Genomic DNA, 14,577 nt, shown 5'->3' on the forward strand with positions numbered 1-14,577 from the left:
TTTTGAAATTTTAGAAATTTTAGAAATTTAAGAAATTTAAGAAATTTTAAAAATTTTAAAAATTTTAGAAATTTTAGAAATTATAGAAATTTCCGTCTTTCGGTGCACAGAATCTTCCTGCAAAACAATGCCCAGAAATCCATCCTCCTGCAAAACAAAACCCTGCAATCCGTGCACCGGTGGACGGATTCCTCCTGCAAAACAATGCCCTGAAATCCAACCACCGGTGGACGGATTCCTCCTGCAAAACAATGTCCAGAAATCCGGCCACCGGTGGACCGATTCCTCCAGCAAAAACAAACAATGCCCGAAATCCTTCTACCGGTGGACAAGTTCCCCTTGTCAACTTGGCCAGGCAATCCGTCCACCGGTGGACGGATTCCTCCTGCAAAACAATGCCCTGAAATCCGTCCACCGGTGGACCGATTCCTCCTGCAAAACAATGCTCCGAAATCCATCCACCGGTGGACGGATTCCTCCTGCAAAACAATGCCCTGAAATCCGTCCACCGGTGGACGGATTTCTCCTGCAAAACAATGCACCGACATCCAACCACCGGTGGACAAGTTCCTCTTGTCAACTTGGCCAGGCAATCCTTCCACCGGTTTACGGATTCCTCCTGCAAAACAATGCCCTGAAATCCGACCACCGGTGGACGGATTCCTCCGGCAAAACAATGTCCAGAAATCTAGCCACCGGTGGATCAGTTCCTCTTGCTAACCTAGGCAAGCAATCCGTCCACCGGTGGACGGATTCCGTCTGCAAAACAACGGCCAGAATATTAACTCATTTCACCTCATTTTACCATGCAAAATCAGCTGTTTTGATTGTTGACTAGGTCTGGTTTGACAGATAGAATTTGTTTCGTCAAGTTTCATTCCCATCCCGTACCAAGCGTTTCAAAGCGTTATTTAGGTTTGTGTCTAGGGTGCCGCTGAGGTAGCAAAAAGGCACTGAACGAGCATCGAGTTTCAATGCACGGACATTTTAGCAAAGCATGGTCGTGAGTATGCTTTCGATGTCGGTCGTCTAAAGATGCTCGTGCATCGAAAATGAAAAGTCGGAAAATCGCCTTTTCGCAACTTTCCGGCGATGGGTATGTGTTTGTTTGTGCTTATACTACCATAAAATATCAATCCAAACCATTTTGCGATTTAACCTGATTGATAAAAATGAGTTTTCGGCAAAATATGACCACGAGCATCGAAAGCCGCTTTCGATGTCGGTCATCGAAAAATCCATGAAAATCCACCCTAATGGTTTTGATTTCGGTATGCAGCCGGATTGGGGCTGCGATACCTAGTCTCGGGGTGGGGCTGCCACCTTGAAGCTACCGAGACCCAGCTCCGGTTTCTCTCGACACCGTAACGGGGCCTTTCTCTCGAGGCCTAACGGTATAGCTACACCCTCCGAAGAGGATGGAGCCCCCCTTCCCTGTCAGCATACTACCATAGTTCCCACCGGGGTTGGTTACCCGATCTCTCCAATGGTTACTAGTATCCCGGCTAGCGCCGCGGGGAGGCCAGGGTATCGGAGTTACTGGACAGGAGGCTAATGGACCACTTGGTGGGTCTATTTTATTCCTGCGGTACTCGAAGTACCTATGGTACGCCATGTCCAGTAGCGTGGTTCACGTTTCTATGAAAAAGACAAAAGTTGTTATTTTGTCTTGCATCAACCGGAATTTCGTTCTTTTATGTTCCCAGAAGCACTCCTGAAAATTTGAGCCCATTTGGTAAGGTCTAGGAGCTCCAGTTTTAATTTGAAATTTATATGGGATTTTGATTTATTTTCCATGGGAAACTATCTTTTTTTACATTGTATTAGGATTTTTTTTTTATTAATCGATGAAATGACTTGATTCTTATAGTAAGAGATAGGTTTTGAACTGGGGAACAACTTTGTAGAACATACCAACAAGCTAGGAAGTGACCCTTTAAAGATACAGATACTTTTAGATGGTGGCTGGCCCCTTCAAAAGCCACCATCTAAAAGTATCTGTATCTTTAAAGGGTCACTTCCTAGCTTGTTGGTATGTCGTACGACAAAACCGCGCGACAGCTTGTACGACGTGCGACATTTTTCAAACAGGGGTCTAACGTCCTTGACAAGAAACTGTACATGACGCCATGCAGTCGTGTACCAGTATTACGGAAAAATGAATGTAGATGTACATCTTATAATTTAAAATTTCTGGGAATACAAAATAAACAAACGAGCAATTCTCTACGAAATCGGTCTTTTTTCTTCAATTTTAATTTTTGTATTTTTTAATCCGGCTGAAACTTTTTTGGTGCCTTCGGTATGCCCAAAGAAGCCATTTTGCATCATTAGTTTGTCCATATAATTTTCCATACAAATTCGGCAGCTGTCCATACAAAAATGATGTATGAAAATTCAAAAATCTGTATCTTTTGAAGGAATTTTTGATCGATTTGGTGTCTTCGGCAAAGTTGTAGGTATGGATACGGACTACACTGGAAAAATAATACACGGTAAAAAAATTTGGTGATTTTTTATTTAACTTTATCACTAAAACTTGATTTACAAAAAACACTATTTTTAATTTTTTTATTTTTGATATGTTTTAGAAGACATAAAATGCCAACTTTTCAGAAATTTCCAGGTTGTGCAAAAATCACTGACCGAGTTATGAATTTTTAATCAATACTGATTTTTCAAAAATCGAAATTTTGGTCGTAAAAATTTTCAACTTCATTTTCGATGTAAAATCAAATTTGCAATCAAAAGTACTTTACTAAAATTTTGATAAAGTGCACCGTTTTCAAGTTATAGCCATATTTAAGTGACTTTTTGAAAATAGTCGCAGTTTTCATTTTTAAATTAGTGCACATGTTTGCCCAGTTTTGAAAAAATATTTTTGAAAAGCTGAGAAAATTCTCTATATTTTGCTTATTCGGACTATGTTGATACGACCTTTAGTTGCTGAGATATTGCAATGCAAAGGTTTAAAAACAGGAAAATTGATGTTTTCTAAGTTTCACCCAAACAACCCACCATTTTCTATCGTCAATATCTCAGCAACTAATGGTCCGATTTTCAATGTTAATATATGAAACAATTGTGAAATTTTCCGATCTTTTCGAAAAAATATTTTGGAATTTTCAAATCAAGACAAACATTTTAAAAGGGCGTAATATTGAATGTTTGGCCTTTGTGAAATGTTAGTCTTGATTTGAAAATTCCAAAAATATTTTTCGAAGAGATCGGAAAATTTCACAAATGTTTCATATATTAACATTGAAAATCGGACCATTAGTTGCTGAGATATTGACGATAGAAAATGGTGGGTTGTTTGGGTGAAACTTAGAAAACATCAATTTTCCTGTTTTTAAACCTTTGCATTGCAATATCTCAGCAACTAAAGGTCGTATCAACAAAGTCCAAATAAGCAAAATATAGAGAATTTTCTCAGCTTTTCAAAAATATTTTTTTCAAAACTGGGCAAACATGTGCACTAATTTAAAAAAATGAAAAACTGCGACTATTTTCAAAAAAGTCACTTAAATATGGCTATAACTTGAAAACGGTGCACTTTATCAAAATTTCAGTAAAGTACTTTTTGATTGCAAATTTGATTTTACAACGAAAAATGAAGTTGAAAAATTTTTACGACCAAAATTTCGATTTTTTGAAAAAATCAGTATTGATTAAAAAATTCATAACTCGGTCAGTGATTTTTTGCACAACCTGGAAATTTCTGAAAAGTTGGCATTTTATGCCTTCTAAAACATATCAAAAATAAAAAAATTAAAAATAGTGTTTTTTTGTAAATCAAGTTTTAGTGATAAAAGTTAAATAAAAATCACCAAATTTTTTTACCGTGTATTATTTTTTCCAGTGTAGTCCGTATCCATACCTACAACTTTGCCGAAGACACCAAATCGATCAAAAATTCCTTCAAAAGATACAGATTTTTGAATTTTCATACATCATTTTTGTATGGACAGCTGCCGAATTTGTATGGAAAATTATATGGACAAACTAATGATGCAAAATGGCTTCTTTGGGCATACCGAAGGCACCAAAAAGTTTCAGTCGGATTACAAAAAATCGAATGACCGAAATCCTAGAGAACTGCTCAAACATACTTTATAATCGTTTTTATTGAAGTACAAATTGTTAAACAATTATCAGAGTTCAACTAGGTGATACTCCACTGGCGAGGTAGGACCTCGGGTAGGACAGTTCTCCGCCAGGAACGGGTCTTGCTTAGATGAGGTTGTGGGAGACACGATAGAGGGACGGAAACCGCGGATGTGTTTTATTAATAATCCGCGTCTTCCTCTGGGCCCAACGTCTACATTGGCGACGAGGAGAAAATATCCAGTGAAAGTGGAAGTGTCTCAGGAAATCTAAGGTAGTGTACGGTAATTTTTGTGAAGAGGTGGAGGAGGAATTATAAGAACAACAATCTGTAAGTATGTAAGCGGGTGCGTGAGATTGTGAAAGCAGTAAGAGTGTATGCGTGTACACGTAAGCGGTGGCAGTTGAATGAAAAATATACACATTGTGCATTTGTTGACATAGTTACACGGCTAATGAGGGTCAGTTAGGTTTGACTTGATTTTCAGTTTTTTACTCAGTTTTGGGTCCTCTTAAAAGTCTTCGTTTTGGACAACAAACGGCCGTAATTTAAGTTTTAAATAGCATCTTTTTTTTTGTGCTATAAAGGTCAGAGGAGCCGGGACACGTGGTGTGGAGTAAGCGTAGTTTCCTCTCACTCAGTTGGCTTGAGTTCGATCCCAGAAGGTCCCGGTGGCATTTTTCGAGACGTGATTTGTCTGATCACACCTTCCGTCGGATGGGGAAGTAAATGTCGGCCCCAGTCTAACCAAGAGGTTAGGTTGTTAGCTCAGTCCAGGGGTAGGAGTCGTTTCCCTGGGTCCTGTTTTGGTGGAGTCGCAAGTAGGCAGTTGGACTCCAAAGGTCATCAGTTCGAATGGAATGGAAGCTAAGGTGTAAAAATAGGGTTTGCAATTGCCTCAACGATCAAGCTTTCGGTAACCTAGTTTCGAGTAGAATCTCGCAATCGAGAATGCCAGTCGGTCAGAGGAAAGTTGTCTTGATCTTATTTCATTCAAATAGGATCACTAGAGACAAGACGACAGGTTAATCTGGTATTTTGATTCATTTCTTCACTCGCAAAATGGAAAACAGTTGGTAGTCGGTTGAAGTGATTGGAATCTTGTGGGCATAATTCAAAGAGCGTTTCTATTGGTGCATTCGTTTGGAAGCTGGTTAGGCATGGTTGCCGCATTTCAGTTCAGCGCTTAATTCAGTTCAATCTGAAACTGACTCGGTTCTAAGGTTAGAAATTTGACAGCCCTTGTGAACTGTTTTTGCACGCGTGTACTTAGTTAATTGTAATTTGTGCGTTTATTTATAACGATAACCTGTTAGTTAACAACTTTTTTATCAGGTCAAGGAAGTAACTGTAGGAACAATATAATTGATAGAAATAATCCATACAAACTGAGTACTGTAACTATTCGTTAAACTAAAATTAAGTAGAATCGATTGGTAAACCGTTCCAGCAGGTAGCTCCGTGAACCAGGACACTGTTTCCGCTTGAAGTGGTGTGTCTAGGGATGATGAATCAGCGGGTTCGCTGCTGCTGACTGCGTTGCAGGTGTTGATGGATGTAGTCTGGTAGGTTGTCGTAGTCGGCTTGTCTAATGAAACTGCAGATCCTTAGGCGGTATTTCGATGGCAAGTCAATTCCAAGGATAGAGTTGCGGACAGCTGCTGTGGTATCACGTCGGCGAAGGTTGTGTACAAATTGTACGTCTGATTCGAAGCAACGATACAGTTGATCCTTCAGTACAGCTGATATCTGGTGATCTTGTTCTAAAAAGTTATGGATGGCTTAGTGTCGAAGGTGGATGGATTAGGATTAGGATTAGGATGGCTTAGTGCCGAAGGTTGGCTTAGTGCCGGGGGATGGCTTAGTGCCGGAGGTTGGCTTAGTGCCGAGGGTTGGCTTAGTGCCGGAGGTTGGCTTAGTGCCGGGGGATGGCTTAGTGCCGGGGGATGGCTTAGTGCCGGAGGTTGGCTTAGTGCCGAAGGTTGGCTTAGTGCCGGGGGTTGGCTTAGTGCCGAGGATTGGCTTAGTGCCGGGGGATGGCTTAGTGCCGAAGGTTGGCTTAGTGCCGGGGGATGGCTTAGTGCCGGAGGTTGGCTTAGTGCCGAGGGTTGGCTTAGTGCCGGAGGTTGGCTTAGTGCCGGGGGTTGGCTTAGTGCCGGGGGATGGCTTAGTGCCGGAGGTTGGCTTAGTGCCGAAGATGGGCTTAGTGCCGGGGGTTGGCTTAGTGCCGGGGGATGGATTAGTGCCGTTGAGAGGCTGGTGGATGTTCACTCATGCCTGGTGGAGAGATGGCTCGTGAATATCTGCTGTAAGGCCTGGGGGAGAAGAGGCTTGTGATTGTCCACTCATGCCTGGTGGAGAGATGGCTTGTGGATGATTACATGGAAGCCTGGTGAAGAGGAGGCTGGTGGATGTTCACTCATGCCTGGTGGAGAGATGGCTCGTGAATATCTGCTGTAAGGCCTGGGGGAAGAAGAGGCTTGTGATTGTTCACTCATGCCTGGGGGAGAGATGGCTTGCGGATAATTACACGGAAGCATGATGAAGAGGTGGCTTCTGGATTTTCGCTCTGCCTAGCGTATAGATGGCTTGTTAATATTTAGGCCTGGGGTAGGGGCTGCAGGCTTGTGTATGATCATCGAAAGGTGAAGTTAGAAAGATTTGTATTCTTCAACATTGTAACATTGTCGTATGTAACAGTTACTGTTAAAGTTAGGAACTCAAGGTACAAACTACAAGGATATTTTTAAGGAAGTTCAGTAGTGCCATTAGGGATCATTTTTGCACAAGTTAACAGTTGAAATGATTGAAAAGTAACAGGAAAGTTTAGGGTATTTGGTAATTCGTTTGGGTGCAGGCGTGGTCGAATGGTTACGCTGTTCGCGTTGTAAGCGGATGATCAGGGGTTCGTTTCCCATCTTCTATTGACTTCCATTCGGATGGGGAGTAAAACGCTGGTCTTCGCCCTTAGTTGTTGTTAGGCCGTAGAGTAATTCCAGGCGTGGAAGTCGTCTCCTGATATACGAACAAACAACACACCAAACCAAACCTGCTCCAGTAGAATCGCTGGTCGGCGGCTGGACTTGCAATCCAAAGATCGTCAGATCGAATCCGTGGGTGGAAGGAGTAAAAAGAGGTTTGGGTGCTCTTCCCATTCAAGCCTTCAGACTCCTAGGTGCGAGCAGAATCTTACATTAGGGGCCATAAAAGATCTGGGAACGTTAAAGTGGAAGGTTTGTTTTGTTGGTTGTTTTAATTCGTTAAGGTTATGTACTCATCAAACGTATACAAGAGGCAAGATATTGTGTTCTAATAATGTAGAAGTTGTAAAGCCAAACTTTAACCTGCTCTTAAATACTATAACACAATCAGTGATTAAACCTACAAAATACTTTTTTATTACTGAGTTTCATTAGCAACAGGTCACAGGAGGAGGAGGTTTTACCAGCACACGTAGTTCGTTCGGAGAGGTCTTACTGCGTTAGGCCGAATTCCGCGTGAACAACACACAGAGGAGAAGGATGAACCACGAGCTAGTGCAGCTCAACGGCAAACCGGGTTTTCAGAGAGTCACCTGGGTTTACCGGATCCTTTGGGTCGTGCGCATGGCAAGAGAGCCAGGCGGGCGGGGTGCCGACCTGGACGGAGTGTGTGCGGCCCGGAGCCGAGTTGGCTGGCGGCTCACCTGGAGACTGCTGATGAACTAAGGGATGTCCTTAAGATTTGAAGGAGGATGGTTGCAAGATAGGGTTCTGTTTGGGGGTGCGAAGTTGTCTTCGTATTCCAGAATTGTCAGGTTGACGGATCCAATTCCGTTATAATTTGATTGTACAAATAGTTAGGTGTTGTGGTAAGTAATTTTGGAGACGCTGCTTTATGGGGTTGATTAAATGCTGGGGAATGTGTGAAGGAGTATTGATGCAGGGGGCTCTGATTGATAGGCACCGTGAAATTTTTAATAATCGGTAACTCCATAAGACAATGAATGAGAAATAATTTATATTCAATTCATGTTTATTAGTTGCATTTATCATAATAAATTTTGCCTAACTAATTATAAAATGCAGAGTTTTGGAGATACTTACAGCTACAAAATAATTCAGATACAATCATTGGACGAAATAAGTTCAGTAATTTCAATAAATTGCGAGAGCAGATAAAACTGTTTAAAACAACTGCTACTTTTGCTAGGGGAGAAGAAAAAGGATAGGAAAGCTTAAGTTTATATCACGGAAAATTTGTCAGTTAGTTAATTAAGGCTAAGACTTTAACTGCAGGGCATAGGTACTTTCCCATCAGCTCTTGCAGTGCAAAGAACTGCTCCAGCTTGTTTCCGCAAACAACTTATTTGAGCGACTGTTATTGTTTTAAGATATAGAATTGTGAAACGATAGTTGAGGATTATCTTTATTCATTCAAATCTACCGGACTCAAAACAAAGGGAACAAAAAAAAAGTCATTTTTTAGAAAGAGGCTGAAACAAGTGTCTTATAAAATCTAATATTATTTGCATTGGAATCTTTAAAAAAAATACTATCTGAAAAATGCTGCGTACAAGATTTTAGACTCATTAATTTATTGAGTAAATTTGCTCAAATTATAGGAAAATAGGGAAACGCTTAGCATTCTATTAACTTTAAATTATATTGTTTTAAGTGAAGGAGGAGGTAGTACTGGATCGATTGGATAGCGGTTAACTGTAGTGAATTATGGATTTACAATTACAAGATTAATAAATGTGACGGAGCAACAATTAAATTGAACAACTAAGAAAGGAGAGTGAAAGGACAAAACTTCATTGAGTGTAATGGCTTAGTTCAAAGTTCAAAGGACGTGACAAGAGATTATACTGTAAACATAAATGCTCGTTTGACTCAGCAAAAGATATAAGATTATAATACTATTGTTATCAACAAATACTAGATTAAAAATAAATCCACTCGTGTGTTCAGATCAGGGTAATTATGAGGACAATCTAGTTTGCTAAACTGTTAAATTATCAATTGTGAAGTATCTATCATTTTCAAGGAAGAGTGGGATGTAGGAATCTAACCCTGGTCAACACTGGCTGACAGATCAACTATGGTTGACGTCTAGAGATGAGAAGAGTTAGTGAGTGACAATCAGAGTGTACCGTGGTCGGACACGCGAGTGGTGGCGGCAATAAAAGTTATTAGCCGCCAGTGATGTGTTTTATTATTGTCGCCGCGGCACTAAACCGAATTGAGCGAGTTTCACTCTCGCGACGCTTTTCTGTCGCGAAATAACTGTCAAGCATGTTTGGGCTGTTTTGAATCAGTGTGTTAGCTTTTTTGTTTTGATTGCTTGGTTTTGCTTGAGTCGTTGAGAAATCGTGGAGTTCTACGTGGATTTATGATGAATTTAGACAATTATGTTTATCAAATCAAATTATTCGCTCTACAGCATTGCCTTGGCATTCTCGATTACGAGATTCCTACTCGAAACTAGGTGTTCGAAGGCTTGATTGTTGAGGCAATTGCAAACCTCTTTTTACACCTTAGCTTCCATCCATCCCGGGATTCGAACTGACGACTTTTGGATTGTTAGTCCAACTGACTACCAGCGACTCCACCGAGACTGGACCCAGGAGACGACTCCTACACCTGGACTGAGCTATCGACCTAACCTCTAAGTTAGACCAGGACCAACATTTACTTCCCTGTCCGACGGAAGGCGTGATCAGACAAATCTCGTCTCAAAATTTGCCACCGGGACCTTCTGGGATCGAACCCAGGCCGACTGGATGAGAGGCAATCACGCTTACCCCTTCACCACGGTCCCGACTTTATGTTTAATCAGTGATTAAAATCATATGCTCCTGTGCATCAGGGGTTCAAACTAGCATCCGAACTGTTTTCGTTAGGTCATGAGATGATTTTCAGTTTGTTCCCAGCTTCAGGAGGAGACACAGAATATCAAGGTACAATCTTGGGCTGGGTTGCTATATGGCCTCAAAAAAATGACCGAGTGACCGTCAATCTGGTCCGTTAGTCCCATCACGAGTTAGTTATGATGATCCGTTTGCTGATTTTGGGGGGCTCATGAAAATATAAAATCTGGATTGACCTTTTGAAACCCGAGCTCGCCATCCTCAGCCATTTCAGGCTGGACTTCATGGAATTATCCATCAAATTCACACCCATAGATCGATTTCTGGCAGAACTTTGAGGTCGGTTCCTTGATCCTTCTTGGTCGCGGCGCTAGTCTTTTCGCAACTCCACTCGCTAAATTTCAGTTTGGTGCCGCGGCGAAATCTTGTTTTGGTTTCGAATGTGACATTTGAGATACACTCAAAAGAAACAACCCAAAATTGCTTCGCGAGATGAAACACACTCGCGCTGTTATTTCGATTTATTTCCGAAATCACAATAATAATCCGCGTCTTCCTCTGGGCCCAACGTCTACAAGATTGTGTTGTACAAGGCAAGAAAAGAGCAAAATAATTTGAAATTAAAGGGACTGTACTTTTAAAATCGACACGCTTTCCGTTAAATTATTGGACGGAGTTTCTGAAGAAACTTGAAACTTAATTTTCAAAAAAAAAAAAGGAAACAAATAATTTGGAATGATCCTGCTAAAAGTCTTTGTACTGAAATGATCGTTCTTGAAGAATGAAAATACCAACATATTTTGGAATGAATGGATATGTCTGTCAGGGAAATTCAAGTAACGATTTTTTGAAAATCTACATGTTTTATATTTGAACTCTGAACTGGATTACAGGAGAACAAAGGAAAAAGTGACTTTTCTCTATAGGTTAAAAAAAACGGATGAAGTGCAAGTTAAAAAAAAGAAGCGAAGTTATGTTGAACGATTTGCAAGTCTCTGGACTGAATTTCTGAAGATAAAATAAAACAAATATAAAAAAAGTTGATAGGTAGCTGTGAAATCTTTACGCAGCACGCTTGATAAATGAAGAAAATGAGAATTAAAATAAAAGAATACTTTCCACAAGAAAAAGACAAACAAAAGAATTTTGAATAATTTTGAATATTCTTAACTGATCGTCTGGATGACTGCAGACGTGATTTTTTTCTCAATGTGAAAACAAAACCAACATGATTTTGAATAAAAGTGAAAATATCTGTCAATTAAAAAGAAATGATAACTACAGACACGGTATTTAATGTAAGCTTGACTAAATTTCTGAAAAAGCAGAAATAGAATGAAAAAAAGTGGTTTTTTAAATGATGAAAATAAATTTCAAAATTTCAGTCAATTTCAAAGAAAATGTAAGAAATGATAAAATTCTGTTAAAAAAAAGAGTTTTATAAATGAAATGAAAACAAATTAATCAGAAAATCGGAATCATAGAAAATAAACTATAGGAGATGAAGAACTGACTATGGCTGTCAACTTTGTTTTTCGGAATTTCTGGGAAGTACAATAATTTGATACGGTCAGTCAGTTTGAAAAGTTGTTGTTGTTGTTGATTTTATTAGGGGAACTTTAACCCTTAGTTTGAAGGGGAATTATAAGAAACCTACACTAAAATATTTAAAGCTGAAGATGACTGAGAATAATTAAAAGTATAAGAATATTTGAGAACTTCAGTAAGTTTGAAGATTTTTTTAAGCCTGGGAATTATCATCAGTAAATAGAGTTATCTCCTTTCGCATGTATTGCGTGTACGTACACGAAGGGTTTCAGGATAAAATTTGTACCCGCCAGTAAAAACAAATGGTAAGCTTGTATGCGTGAGATCAGTCCTAGATAACTCTATTGTGGGGAACATATAAAAGTTTACTGCTTCACAAAGAGTGAATAAAATAAATACATTGATCAAACTTGAATCAGAAATGATCATAAGAGAAAAAAAATATACATTGTTATTCGTGCTGAGACAACTATGAAAAATATGTATATGTTCTTGGTGGTTACAGTTTAGACAAAAATAAAACATAGATTTTAGAACAGCATAATTATTTATAATCGCAAGAGTGTTAAGGTAATTTTCAAACAACATACGATTTATTGGCTCTTAATGTTAAAATATTGTAAAGTCAAAAGACATCAAAGAAAATAAGCAAAAAAAAGAGTAGAGAAGGGGATAATGTAGAGAATAAGACGGGGATAATCAATATTAGCAAAATATATTTGTAAATTAATTATTGCATTGCAAAATAGATACTAGAAATCATTTATGACCTTTTATAATGTTAGAATCGAAATTGAACGAAGCGAGAGCAACCTCGTGGTTGTGTGCCATGCAATGGGCCAGCAACGCGCGTTTGTCTGTATGAGTGTGAGTGCGTCGTTTGTATGCGCAACGCAAAGTGAGAGTGAGAACGAACGAAGTCAATGATTGCTGCGATGCAAGCGCAGCCGATGACGGTTGGAAACGCGTTGCGTCAGAGAGAGAATATGAGAGATTCGTAAGTGTGTGTGAGCTCTGGGAATGATCGTGATTGAGTGTCAGCCTGTCAGGTTTTGAGTCTGGTTTGGAATTTTGCAACGGAAGGTCTTTTGACGACGATTTGCAAATTCAATTTTAAAATGGCTTCACGGTGAGCAAAGAAAAGGTTTTATAGGTGTGTTTACTACAGTTGACAGCCAAATCAACGTAGAATTTCAGTTCAATTTGCTGATTTTTTTCACTGCGGTAGTTAGGCGGCTATCAGTCACAGCGAAGGAGAAACGTGATTTTATCTCGCAATAAGCAATACATTATTTTTGAGTGAAAATCTCACATAACATTTGAAATGTTTTTAGGCCTGAACACCCTTACCAAAAATCATGATTTTTTGAGTTCCAAATCCCACTTTTCATACGAATTTTTCAGTTCAACCCATATAACCATTTTTATGGTTGTAGTACCTGAACTCAAAAAATCGTATGAAAAGTGGGATTTGGAACTCAAAAGTCATGATTTTGGTAAGGGTGAACCAAGCCAAATACTCAGTCCATTTCATCGTTAGCTCTGGAGATGAGGAGGATAATATGAATATAACAAGTTTAAATATGTATACAAGTTGTAAGTTACGGAATGGATTTAGTAAGTCAAAAAAAAAAACTTAAATTTCTTGGACTTGGAAAATATTGATTGTTTTGAAAAAAAGACTCTAGATATCTAAAAAAAAATCCGAGATGATTGCGTCTTCTGTCCAAAACTATTGTCGATCCTATTTGAGAACATAAAATGTTAAATCAAATAATTATAATGCGCGTAATTTTTATTGATTCGGATTGAATTTACATACACAGAAAATTACTATGTGAGATGCGAGGATACGAAAAAATATATATAATGTTTAGCAGTTGATAAACAATTGTTCGTTGATCGATATATACATTTTCAAAATGGAATAAACTATCTTATGAAACTGTTCGTATTTTTAATAATTGCAATTGCGTTTGGGAAACTCCTAACACTTATATTTAGGGAGCCAATTATCAAACATTGCTTTGAGGAATTAATTATAAAGGCATGGTAAAGGAATATTGTGGTGACCAGGGAAGGTATTTGCCGATGGGCCTCCAAAAAGCTTTTTAAAATTATTTTCTTCCAGTTAAGGAATTTACTATAATCATGTATGGAGCACTTGTAGATATTTTACTAATGAACAACTTTGTAGAACATTGTTTTGTTCTAAACTGAATGCTGTTGACATTAGAGCGTAAACAAAAATCCCCTCACCATCGCGAGTGAGGGACGCCGATGGTGGCATTTTTAGACATTGTTTACGCTCTAGTGGCAACAGCATTCACTTTGGAACAAAACAATGTTCTACAAAATTGTTCGTTTGTTCAAAATCTACAATTGCTTCATACATCATTATAGTGAATTCTGTAACTGGAAGGTAATAAATCAAACGAGGGCTTTGCGATGGTTTTTTGCCATTTGCCTACCCTGGTGGTGACTGTAAATACTAGACGTCAAAAAAATAAAAAAGGAAGAGAGGGAAAGTGCAAAGTTTACGATGAAATTTAAAAATTAAACTGCGAGCATTTTTATAAAAAGAGGACGACTATCAGGTAAAGTGTTGTGTTGTTGTAATAGGCGTCAGGTCACCCAAAAGTTTATTGCGTTGGTTTTAGTCCAAGGACCGGATAGTTATTAGCACGAAAAGATTAAGTCAAGTTTTAGCACAACATAAACAGCTGCAAAAGAGTTCCTGAAAAGTTGAGTCGGGTTTAGCCCAAGGCCAACTGCAGCAAAAGAGTTCCTGAAAAGTTGAGTCGGGTATAGCTCAAGGCCAACTGTTGCAAAAGAGTTCCTGGAAAGTTGAGTCGGGTTTAGCCCAAGGCCAACTGCTGCAAAAGAGTTCCTGGAAAGTTGAGTCGGGTTTAGCCCAAGGCCAACTGCTGCAAAGATTGAGTCGGGTTTAGCCCAAGGCCAATCGCTCTAAAAAGTTGAGTCGGGTTTAGCCCAAGGCCAACTGCAGCAAAAGAGTACCTGAAAAGTTGAGTCGGGTTTAGCCCAAGGCCAACTGCTGCAAAGATTGAGT

Source organism: Culex quinquefasciatus, chromosome 1, assembly GCF_015732765.1.
Source record: "Culex quinquefasciatus strain JHB chromosome 1, VPISU_Cqui_1.0_pri_paternal, whole genome shotgun sequence".
Taxonomy (NCBI): domain Eukaryota; kingdom Metazoa; phylum Arthropoda; class Insecta; order Diptera; family Culicidae; genus Culex; species Culex quinquefasciatus.